Genomic DNA, 12675 nt, shown 5'->3' on the forward strand with positions numbered 1-12675 from the left:
AGTTGCTGAGAAACTAAAGAACGCATGCCGTACAGCGAAAGCACGTGACAGCCTCCCGGGCACAAACCGATGTCAATATCTCCAAACTTGGAGTAGGGTCCCTGGGGCCAGCTCCACAGAGCGTGCCTGGGTGAGCCGTGTGTTTGGGGGACCCTGGGGGAGGGTCCTGTCTCAGAGAAGAAGGCGGTACAACCCCTGCTGCTTCTTCCATGGCCTTGTACTACGACATTCAAGGCCATTTTGCTGCCTTCCCTGCATGGCACTGGAACTCAATCTTCTCCTTGTCATGACAGTCGGGCACCTACCTGGGCATGGTTGGGGACCTCTGTTAGCTTCGGTCGTGTCGTCCTGAGCCTAAGTGGTTTTTAACAAAACCAGAGAAAACCATACCAAGCCGTCGCACAGCCATGGCCTGCACCTGTACAGACAGCGGTGTGTATCAACTCCTCTCCCTGAAGCTGTGAGTGAGAGGCAGGATCAGGCGCACCCCAGACTGTGCGCGAGATACGGCAGGGCAGGGCAGGGCAGCTCATTCGGAAGTGAGCACGTGCAAGTTGATGACAGCTTGTGTTTCCAGAACATTCGTTCATCAAAGCAACACCTGACCTGCCTGTGAACTACTCGGTCGGCAAACATTTATTGTGTGCCTTCTGTATGCCTTAGGCTGCTTGGAGACCCCAGCCGTGAAGAACAACCTCGTGAGGTCAGCAAAGCCACATAGGGTGGACAGTTCTGTGACAGGACTGAAGCTCACCATAACCTATTTATTGGAGCAGTTGCCTCCTAAGACCGCGGCTCCTGAGTGGGGGGCTGAATTTCTGTATACAGGTTCTGAAACAGACGGGACTTCCATGGTTGATTGGCAGAAGGGGTTTTCAAGAAATGTCACGCACAACGTGTATCATGCAATTCAGTTTTTAAAAGAAGTTCTTTATTTGAGAGGCAGAGAATGCTAGGGAGAGCTCTCCCATTCACTGAGTCACTCCCCAAATGCCTACAAGAGGTGCAACGGGGCTGGGGCCGCGGGTGAGAGCCTGGAACTCCCTGCAGTTACTTGAACCATGGCTGTTGGCTCTCAGAGCCTGCACTGGCGATGCAGAGCTGGGAATAGAACCCAGGTTTTCCAGCATGGGCCGTGGCCATCTGAGCTGCTGGGCTGAATTCTGATTCCAGGATTTCACAAGTTTTCTTTGCATCAGAATAAACCTACTTTTTAATTCCATGTTTTTGCCACGAGTATGTTTTTTTTTTTATTTTTTTTTATTTTTTTGACAGGCAGAGTGGACAGTGAGAGAGAGAGAGAGAGAGAAAGGTCTTCCTTTGCCGTTGGTTCACCCTCCAATGGCCGCCGCGGCCAGTGCGCTGCGGCCGGCGCACCGCGCTGATCCGATGGCAGGAGCCGGGAGCCAGGTGCTTTTCCTGGTCTCCCATGAGGTGCTTGGGCCATCCTCCACTGCACTCCCTGGCCACAGCAGAGAGCTGGACTGGAAGAGGAGCAACCGGGACAGAATCCGGCGCCGCAACCGGGACAGAATCCGGCGCCCCGACCGGGACTAGAACCCGGTGTGCCGGCGCCGCTAGGCTGAGGATTAGCCTAGTGAGCCGTGGCGCCGGCCAGCCACGAGTATGTTTTGAAGTCTCCTCCTCTTAGCATAGTTTACCTGCATGGTGCTGCTTAACACGAGACGTGTGGGGCACCAGGGAAGGAAAGACAGGATGTGGTGGGTGCCCTGGCAGGAGGCGGACTCGCGCTCTGTTTGGGTGATAGAGCGTGGTGGGTCCTGGGGTTCGTTTTGGAGATTGCTCTCGACCTGCCTATGCCTGACAGCGGTGAATTTTTTGTGCTTGCTTGTGTGCATAGTCAAGTCTCACTGCATGCTATCTGGGGTCCAGCAGTTGTGGGGTTCTGTGTCCCCTGGGTCCACCTGCAGAGGTTCTCAGCACAGCTGCCAGGCTGAGTGACGTCAGTGGCCCCCTGGGGCATTGAGCACACTCTGGGGTCAACCGCCCCTCCCTGGGCCCCTTCTCAAGATGGGCAGGGGAGGCCCGCAGTAGTGCGGGAGGGAGGGAGCGGGCACACACGGGCGTGCAGGTAAATGCAGCCAAAACAGCGATTGGGCTCTGCAGCTTTCCTCTTTGGAGCACCCATGTCTAGCTTCTCTGCAGGGAGCACCCCGGGGCCAGGAGGCAGCAGGCAGGTCCCTCACCCCACAAACCTGTCCCCCATTTGAAAGGCACTGCCACCACCTCCCCAGGAGCCCCGACCAGAACTCGAGTCCTCCTGTACCCTCCCTGCCTTGTCCCGTCCCCGCTGGTCCCCTCCACTCCCTCCTCCTCTGCACCCCCCACTGCAGCTGTGCCCGCTCTGCAGAGTCAAAATCAAAATGGAGTGGCCCGGCGCCATGGCTCACTTGACTAATCCTCCACCTGTGGCGTCGGCACCCCGGGTTCTAGTCCTGGTTGCTCCTCTTCCAGTCTAGCTCTCTGCTGTGGCCCGGGAGGCAGTGGAGGATGGCCCAAGTGCCTGGGTCCCTGCACCCGCATGGGAGACCAGGAAGAAGCACCTGGCTCCTGGCTTCCAATCAGTGCAGCGCTGGCCGTAGCGGCCATTTGGGGGGGTGAACCAAAGGAAGGAAAACCCTTCTCTCTGTCTCTCTCTCACTATTTAACTCTGCCTGGCAAAAAATTAAAAAAAAATCGGAGTGAGTGTGGCTAACAGCTAATTGCAGATCTCTTGCATCTGTACATATTAGCTTTGCTGGCTAATGGCTAAGGGTGCATCCTGTGAAACTACACGCGCCCAAATTCCAAGGAACTGAGAAAGGACACAACCGAGTGTTCTGCCTAACTTGACAGAAATACACCCTGCACTGTTATCTGACAACCATATCTTGGGTTCGTTACTGTTCCTGGGTTTGTCATTGTTAACTGCTATCTTACAACCACATTCTGGGTTTTTTATTGCTCACTGCATCCCCGGGGGTTTGACATTGGGAGCCCTAGTGGACAGAATACTATAAAAAGCTGTGTAACCTGCTGTTGGGGGCCGCACTCTGGTAAGGAGTGTGGTTCCAATCGGTTGCCTTGCTTCTCCTTTTCAATAAAATCCATGTGTGACAGCCACTGGTTTTTGTAATATTCTATTTTAGCTCATGAGTGGATGCAACACCTCTTTCCCACGGACACGGCCACCCCCTGCCCTTCCTCCCTGGGCCTCGCTCTGTGACTGCTCAGCTGCCCTCCACACTGTGGCCAGAGCGCGCCCAACCTGCTGCTCCCAGTCCTGCTGCGAGGTCCTCCCACCCCTGGGACGAGGCTTGGACCTGCCTGCCTCTCTCTGCCTCCCTCCGGCTCTCCTCTGTCGTGGGCCGGGAGCTGTTGGAACCCTGTGCCTGCCATCCCTTAAGCCTTCTGCGCCTCCATCCTCCCCTCGCCCGCTCCCTTTAGGCCCCTGTGTGCAGCCATGGAAGAGACTCAGGTGTGGTTTGGGGACCGCGTGGGTCTTTGCTGACTTGACGCTGTCGGGCTCTGGGTCTTGCTGAGTCTCGCGAGAGCGTTCCTGAAGGTGGCCATGGCCGGCCTTGCTCTGTCCTTCTCAGCCCTGCTTGTGCATTGCGGTCCTCGGCCTGCTCTGCACCTGGGCCGGGCACTGCTTGCCGAAACACAGCAGAGCTGTACAAGTCCCATAAAACAAACGTGAGGCTTAATGCCGTTCCGTAAGGGGAACTCCTCGCAGCCACCACCCGGACAGAGAAGCAGACTTTGCTCAGAGGCCACACCTCCAGTCCCATCTTGATGTCACCTCCCTCAGCCTTCTTCAAAGTCACCGAGGTCCCGGCTTAACCACGCCCTCTGCCCGGCTTGGCTTTGCCGCGTAATTATTGCCCAGGTGTGGATTCCTACACCCTACAGGTAAATCTTTCCTATTTTAATTGTCAGCTAACACACCGGCCCCTCCTTCTCTTTCTCATCCCTGTAATCTCTTTATTGGAGGTCCAGGCACCTGTCAGGAAGAGTTTCCCACAGTCTGGATTTTGCTGATTGCGCTGGGGGGCGCTGAGCCGTGGATTCCTGGCCCTCTGAGTTTCCTACAAGAAGAAGCATTGCTATTGCGCACCATGCTGCTAGAAACATGCGTGTGCCTGTATTTGTCCATTTTTTCCCACTTTATTCAATTCTTTATGATTTTTAAAAGATGTTATTGTTTGAAAAATAGCCACTTTTTTTTTTTTTTTTTGACAGGCAGAGTGGACAGTGAGAGAGAGAGACAGAGAGAAAGGTCTTCCTTTTGCTGTTGGTTCACCCTCCAATGGCCGCCATGGCCGGCGCGCTGCGGCCGGCACACTGCACTGATCTGATGGCAGGAGCCAGGTGCTTCTCCTGGTCTCCCACGGGGTGCAGGGCCCAAGGACTTGGGCCATCCTCCACTGCACTCCCTGGCCACAGCAGAGAGCTGGCCTGGAAGAGGGGCAACCGGGACAGAATCCGGTGCCCCGACCGGGACTAGAACCTGGTGTGCCGGCGCCGCAAGGCGGAGGATTAGCCTAGTGAGCCGCGGTGCCGGCCAAATAGCCACTTTTTTACCGTCATAACAGAGGTTCCCAACAATAGAAAAATAATCTGTGTTAACAAGTTTGCTTCTGGTACATGCTATGGGATTAGCCGGCAGCCTCACTGGGTGTTGTCAGCTCTCTTGGGTCTACAGCCAGGCGTAGAATTGTTGGACCAGATGGTGATTCCCTAGTTGGCTTTTCAAGAAATCATGCAAGTGTTTTCTCAGCAGCCCTGTCACGTTTCCATTCTCACCAGCCAACACTGTTGTTTTCTGTTTTGAAAGCTAAATGCATGCTTTTGGGGAGTGAAATGGTGCCTCATTTAAGTTTCCATTTGCATTTTCCTAACCGTGCATGGGGCTGAGTGTCTCTTCATGGGCTCGTTGACATTCGTGTCTCTTCTTGGGAGAAATGCTGATTCAAGTCCGTTGCCCATTTGTATGGAGTCACTTGTCTCCTTATTGTGGGGTTGGAAGGGTTCTCTACACATTTCGGATACCAGACCTTTATCAGATATAGGATTTGCAAATATTTCTTTTTCTACAGGTATACTATTTTTTCACTTTATTGACAATTTCTTGTGCTGTTCAAAAGCTGACTATTTTTATAAAGTCCTATTTATTTTTCCTTTTGTTGTTCATGCTTTTGATGTTGTAGCTAAGGATCTATTGCAAAATCTAAGGTTATAAAGATGTATTCTTGTGTCTGCGGCTAACTGCTTTATGCTTTTAGCTCTGATATTTAGGCTGCTGACCCATTCTGAGTTAATTGTCGTAGGTGCTGTGAGGCTGGGGCGGTGTCCAAATCCAGTCTTCCATGTGTGAATATCTGGTTGTCCCAGCCACTCTTCCCTCACTGGACGGCGCTGGCACTCCTGTGGAGAGCCAGTTGATGGTAGATGTGGAGATGGTAGATGGGGTAGATGTGTGGTTCTGCAGCTTTGTCCTTTCTTCCAAGGTGGATTAGGCTCTTGTGGGCAACCTTGACTTTCCATGTGGGCTGGCCGATCAGCTGACGGATTTCTGAAAAACACCTCCCATGTAGGCGTCAGGGTACAAGCACTTGGGCATCTTCTGCTGCCTCCCCAGGTGCATTAGCGGCAAGCTGAATCGGAAGTAGAGCAGCCGGAATTCAAGCTGAGGCTCCAATTTGGGGTGCTGGGGTCGCAAGCAGCAGTTTAACCCACGGCACCACAGTGCTGCTTTGATCCCATGTGGATGACACTGCCTTCTTCTCTGGTTGCTGAGGCTGAAACCTTCAGTCCGGTGTCAAATGGGAACAAGGGAACAATGAGTGTGAACCCCTGTCCTCTTCTTGGTCTTGGGGATCCAGTCTTCCACTATTAAGTGCCCTGTCGGCCATTTTGGTTTTTGTGATAAATACCCTTCATTAGTTTCTATCTATTCATTTGGAATTTTTCTTTAAAGATTATTTATTTATTTGAATGGCAGAGTTACAGAGAGGCAGAGGGAGAGAGAGAGAGAGAGAGAGAGAGAGAGAGAGAAATATTCAATCTGCTGGTTCACTTCCCAATTGGCCACAACAGCCGGAGCTGCGCCGATCCGAAGCTGGGAGCCAGGAGCTTCTTCCTGGTCTTCCACATGGGTGCAGGGGCCCAAGGACTTGGGCCATCTTCTACTGCTTTCCCAGGCCATAGCAGAGAGCTGGATCAGAAGTGGAGCAGCCGGGACTCGAACTGGCACCCATATGGGATGATGGCACTGCAGGCGGTGGCTTTATCCGCTACGCCACAGTGTTGGCTCCCTTGAATTTAGTTTTTAATCAGTGGAAGAGCTTTGAATTTTTCCCCCTGCATCTGTTGGGATGATCCTGTGGTTTTGGTCCCTCATGCTGTTCATATAGTGCATCACACCGATTGATTTTTGGCTATTAAACCAGCCTGGGACAAATCACTGTTTGGTCATTGTTTAATATTTTTTTGTTGGCCGGTGCCACGGCTCAATAGGCTAATCCTCCACCTAGCGGCGCCGGCACACTGGGTTCTAGTCCCGGTCGGGGCCCCGGATTCTGTCCCGGTTGCCCCTCTTTCAGGCCAGCTCTCTGCTATGGCCAGGGAGTGCAGTGGAGGATGGCCCAAGTGCTTGGGCCCTGCACCCCATGGGAGACCAGGAGAAGCACCTGGCTCCTGCCTTCGGATCAGCGCGGTGCACCGGCTGCAGCGCGCCAGCCGTGGTGGCCATTGGAGGGTGAACCAACGGCAAAGGAAGACCTTTCTCTCTGTCTCTCTCTCTCTCTCACTGTCCACTCTGCCTGTCAAAAAATAAAAAAATTTTTTTTTTGTTTGTTGCTGAATTGGCTGTTCGGATTTTGTTGAGGATTAAGGTAATCATATTCATACGAGCTATTTCTTTCTCTTGTTTGGGGATGTCTTTGTCTTGTTTCAGTGTCGGGATAACGACCTCGGAGAGTGCTCTGACTGCTCCTATCTTGTTGGAAGTTTCTGAAGAGTTGGAATACTTATTTTCGAAATGTCTGCAAATGTTCTTTAAATGTGAATCCCACTTTAAATACTTGAATCCTTCAGTGAAGGCAGCTGGGCGTGGCTTTTCTTTGTTGAGTAGTTTGCCGGTCACTAATTCTATCACCTTATTACCCTGTTTCTTCTTGAGTCAGCTTTGGTTTTTGTGTATTTCTAGGAGCTTTCTCATTTCATTTATTTATTTTTGCCAAGTAATTGTTCATGGTAATCATTTATTTTTCTATTTTTATGAGGTTGATGGTGATGTTCTCTCTTTAATTGTTAATTGCCTGTCCTTTTTTCTTCAACAGGGTATTAAAGCTTTGTCGATTTTGTTAGTGTTTCAAAGCATCAGCTTTGGATTTGTTTTCAATTCTCCACGTCACTGATGTCTGCTCTGGTCTCCACTACATCCTTCCTCTGTTTGCTTTGGCCCCCATACTTAAAGTGGGGATCACCAGGGAATGCAGCCCCACTGCTAGGCTGGGGTTTACTTTGCACCTTGTGGGGACAGAGCTGGGATAGGAAGAGGAGCGAGACATACACTCTCCCATCGCACACGTACCATCTAGTGGGGGAGACTCCTGCGCTGCCCGGTTCTGTCTTTTATTGTTTTAAACCGGTTCTGTCTTTTATTGTTTTAAAGATTTATTTATGTATTTGAAAGGCAGAGTTACAAAGAGGCAGAGAGAGAGAGAGAGAGGGAGAAGTCTTCCATCCGCTGGTTCACTCCCCAAATGACTGCAACCATCTGAAGCCAGGAGCCAGGAGCTTCTTCCTGGTCTCCCACGTGGGTGCTGGGGCCCAAGGACTTGGGCCATCTTCCACTGCTTTCCCAGGCCATAGCAGAGAGCTGGATCAGAAGTGGAGCAGCCGGGACTCAAACTGGCACCCATATGGGATGCATGTGCCGCAGGCGGCTGCTTTGCCCTCTCCGCCACAGCGCCAGCCCGGGGTCATCACTCTTCATTGCAGGATTCTTTCTGCTTAGACACTGGAACCCATACTCTGAGCTTGCTCAGTAGTTCAGGGCTCAGTCATCCCCTTTCTCCCACAGCTGAGGGCTCTTCCGAAGACGCCGGGGGTGAGCTGTGAGTATGTGGGACCACCACTCACTGTGACACACACTCTGCGATGCTCTCCTTCCCATCAGTTTTATATTGCTTGAAAAATACCTCTGAACATCTTTGTGGTTGATACTGTGTATGAAATTTTATAGGATACATATTTTACTTAAAATAAATGTGCTACATTGCACTTCAAACAAGTAACACATTTATCTTTGGGAAAAGGTGCCACATTTATTTTACACTGCAAAATAAACATTTAGACATTTTTAAAAAAAGATTTATTTACTTGAAAGGCAGAGTTACAGAGAGGCAGAGGCAGAGAGAGAGAGAGAGAGAGAGAGAGGTCTTTCATCTGCTGGTTCACTCCCCAGATGTTCCCAATGGTCAGTGCTGGGCCAGGCTGAATCCAGGAGCCAGGAGATTAATCTGGGTCTCCCACATGGGTAATAAGGGCCCAAACACTTGGGCCATCTTCTGCTGCTTTTCCCAGGCCATTAGCAGGGAGATGTATTGGAAGTGGTGCAGCTGGGACACGAATGGGTGCCCATATGGGATGCCGGTGTCACAGGTGGTGGCTTTACCTGTTCCGCCACAGCGGCGGCCCCTACCCCCCAACTCCTGATGCCACAAGGGGCACCCCCTTTCTCTGGGAGCTGCAGCCGCTGGAATGCATCCCACCTCCACTTCTGGCCTGGTCCCAAGTGCTCCACCAGCTGTCATTCCCGAAAGTGTGATGCCTCCTTCTCACTGGAGTCCCCTGGCCTGCCGCATGGTCATTCCTTGAACGGCTGTCCCCCGGCTGTGACATGGGGCCCTCTGTGCATGGGTGTTGGCCCTGGTGCAACCCTGGAGAGCATTGCAGTGGGTGAGGTGAAGGCACCAGCAGCACGGCCCATGTACCTGCTGTGTGACCCTGACTGCGGAACACTGCATCCGGTCAGCCACTGACCCCTCAGCCTTATCTTCATTTCATGGAAAAAGAGACCAAGGCAAAACTGGGATTTAATCCAGCTCTGCCCAACCCCCAGCTTAGACCCACATTCTGTGGCCTCCTCCCTGGCCTCATCTCTCCTCCTCCACAGGGGAAGTCAGCTGCTATCTAACCAGGAAGAGAGCGAAGTCTCCCCGTGCGTCCTGGGCTCATGTGCCGGTCTGCCATGCCCCCCGTTCTAGCCTTTGCACAATGCGTTTGTGCTCTTTGAGGACTGGCTGGCTGTTTCCTAGACTGCACGGTGCTACGAGCTGGTGCAGGAAGATGCCGAGAAATGAGGGCTCTGGGTCTCAGGGCTGGGTGTGTGTGTGTGGCGGCCGGGGGGTTGGGGAGGGCAGGGGCGGCCACCACGAGCACCATTTGCCGGGATGCCACTGCCGGCTGCTTCCAAGTTCCACTCCGCTGTCCTTGGAGAGCTCTGTGCTCCATGAAGCCTCCCACTGGAAGAGTCTGCCCATCCCCAGCCTGGGAATCATCTCCCTCAAGGCTGTGTGCACCCTGGTAGGCAGGGGGAGAGGCTCCCAGGGGCGTGGGTGCCTCTGTGGCATGTGGCACATCTGGACTCACAGGCGTGCGCCCTACCCAGGAGGGCACACCACACTCCCCTGGACTCCCCTTTGGGGCTAGTGGGAGACTCATCCTTGAAGGGTGCTCCATGTCTCTCCTGCCAGCCCCTTCCCAGGGAATATCCCCCTCACTCCCCTTCCTTCTTCTTGGAGTTGGGATGCTGCTTCTATTAAGCTCAGGGTGGTTTTCGATGCACGAACGGACACCTAGATGTGGTGGCTCGGCTCAGCCGGCTTCCCCAGGGCAGGGAATCGGCCACCAGTCACTGGCAAGAACAGAATCTTTCCAGCTCCATGGAAGACTCCTGGGCTGGGGCCTGATTGGCCAAGGTGAAGTCATGTGACCTCAAGGGACCAATCAGCTATGCAAGGGTGGGGCGGAGGCACCTGCCAGAAAACACTGGTCATGGTGTGACCTTCAGACCTGGCTCTGGGTTCTGTCACAGTTGGGGGGGGAGGATTCTTCAGGACATGACAGTGGACATGAGCAATCCAGCTTGTCCTGGAGCCTGGGGGGGAGGGGAGGGAAGTAAACACAGCTCAGTGATCACAAATGACCTTGGAAATGAGTGTTGGCATGGAAACAGGCAAACCGTGTTCAGCCCAACAAACATCCACAGGGCATTTGAAGTGAGCTAGGAAAGTCTCTGCTTTAGAAGCGGCCTGGGAAGCCCCAGAAGCAGGAGGCGGCTCAGGAAGCTCCTACATAAGCCAGACCCAGTCCTCCACCCAGCCCTTGCCTCTGTGCAGCCCCCGATTCCTCCCACCCCACCCCTGTAATGCATCCTGGAAACACCAGGACAGCCGTGTTCTGCGGTTGCAAAATAAACGGACGGGTTTGTAGGGCACACAGGTGTGTTAGAGCCATGTATGTCAGGGATTGTTTGTGGATTTCAGGGAAAAAGTGAGGTGGCTCCATGGCCAATGTTTGGGTGCTGAGCTAGCCTGTGGATCTGGGGCCATTGCCAGCTGGGGTGGTCAGGGCTGGGCAAGATAGGCTGTGGCCTTGGGATGCAGAATGGACAGGCAGTGGCTGGAGCAGCAGCAGCCTCTAAGGCGTATGTGTGACAGCATTGGGCTCAGGAAGCTCTGGTATGCAGCTGGGGGTGAGGACATTGAGAGGAGACCATGTGACTGGGCAATGCAGGCTTGGAGGAATGGAGTGAATCCGGTGTCTATGGCCATGGGTGAGGGTGACCCATGCTGGATACAGGACCACAGTGCCAGAAACCAGAGCTATAGGCATCGGAAGGGAAATCCAGAGCTCTCAAACACAAAGGGGAAGAAGGAGCCCTGAGAACAGCAGTGTTCGGGTTCCTAATTTGCTTAATGCACTGGTGTTTTCCAGATGCTTGCTCGCGGGCGGGTAGAGGGGAAAGGCACCTCCAGGTAAAGGCATGGTGCTGCCGTTATGCTCCCCACGGGACACTTGCCCACCCGAGCTCTGAGCTTGCGGCTGCTGCGCTTCCTGTAGTTGCTGGGCATTGCCCCAGCACGCTGGCGGGGCTGAGCCAGGGAGTCGCTTTCCTTGCCTCTGCCTGATCCTGTCTGGGAACAGCACCACATGTCTACCAAGGCCTCTGGTTGGCAGTAGGGATGCTGGTCCAACACTGTGGACAAGTGAGGGTGAGATTGAATCCAGGGGCAGCCCAGACTCGTAGCCTGTTTCCCACAGTCCCAGATATCATCATGCAACATTGTCTTGGAAGGTGTGGAATCCCAGGACCCCCTGGAAGGTAAATCCTGTCTGAAAGAATTACCAGAGGATGTACTTCAGCAAAAATGAAACATGAATCCAAGACAAAGACATGCCGTACAAAAAAATGGTGTGAAGAAATCATCAGTAAAATGTATTCGCTATATTACATATAATTGTAACAAACTAGAACTAAGATTCCAGATTGGAATTTTATTTTATTTTATTTACTTTTTTAAAGATTTATTTTATTTATTTGAAAGACAGAGTTACAGAGAGAGGTAGAGCCAGAGAGAGAGAGAGAGAGAGATCTTGCATCCGCTGGCTCACTCTGCAAATGACCGCAACAGCCAGAGCTGAGCTAATCTGAAACCAGGAGCCAGGAGCTTTCTCTGGGTTTCCCATGTGGGTGCAGGGGCCCAAGGACTTGGGCCATCTTCCACTGCTCTCTCAGGCCATAGTAGAGAGCTGGATGGGAAGTGGAGCAGCTGGGACTCGAACCATTGCCCATATGGGATGCTGGCACCGTAGGCTGGGGCTTTACCTACTGCACCACAGCGCCGGCCCCCAGATTGGAATTTTAACATTGGGGGAAGTGAATGAAGAAAATAAAAATGGAAATAATAACAAGCCCTCCTAGTCAAGAAAGAAAAAGCCATGAACTCAGAAATACAAGTCTTTTTTAAGATTTATTTATTTATTTGAAAGGCAAAGTTAGAGAGATACAGGGAGAGACAGAGTGAGAGATCTTCTAACCACTGGCTCATTCCCCAGATGGCCACAAAGGACAGGGCTGGGCCAGGCCAAAGCCAGGAGCCAGGAGCTTCATCCGGGTCTCCCAAGTGGGTAGCAGGGACCCAAGCACTTGGGCCATCTTCCACTGCCTTCCCAGGCCATTAGCAGGGAACTGGATCAGAAGTGGAGCAGCCAGTACCCAAACCAGCGCCCATGTGGGATGCTGGCACTGCAGGTTGCCACCTGGCAGCTTTACCCACTATGCCACAACACTGGGCCTGCATATCTTTTTTGAAGTGAGGACTCACAGTTAATTATGAGAAACACTGACGCAAGTCACTCTGACCTGGAAGTGCTTTCCCCATTCAGGGAATGGGAGTTTCTTTCTCTGTGCTGCTATGAAAATACTTTGTAAGCTGAACTAAAACATGGAGTCAGTTTCCTGACAAATCAGACTGACGACGAAACTTTGTTCTAACCTTGGCATGAGTCAGGTTTTCCCCGCTGCAATTCTGTCATCCAACGTAAACACATTGTTTAAGATCCAGTTGTTTTCCTGTAGATCGTATCTGGAATGACCAAAAA

Source organism: Oryctolagus cuniculus, chromosome 15 (assembly GCF_964237555.1).
Source record: "Oryctolagus cuniculus chromosome 15, mOryCun1.1, whole genome shotgun sequence".
NCBI classification, from domain to species: Eukaryota; Metazoa; Chordata; class Mammalia; order Lagomorpha; family Leporidae; genus Oryctolagus; species Oryctolagus cuniculus.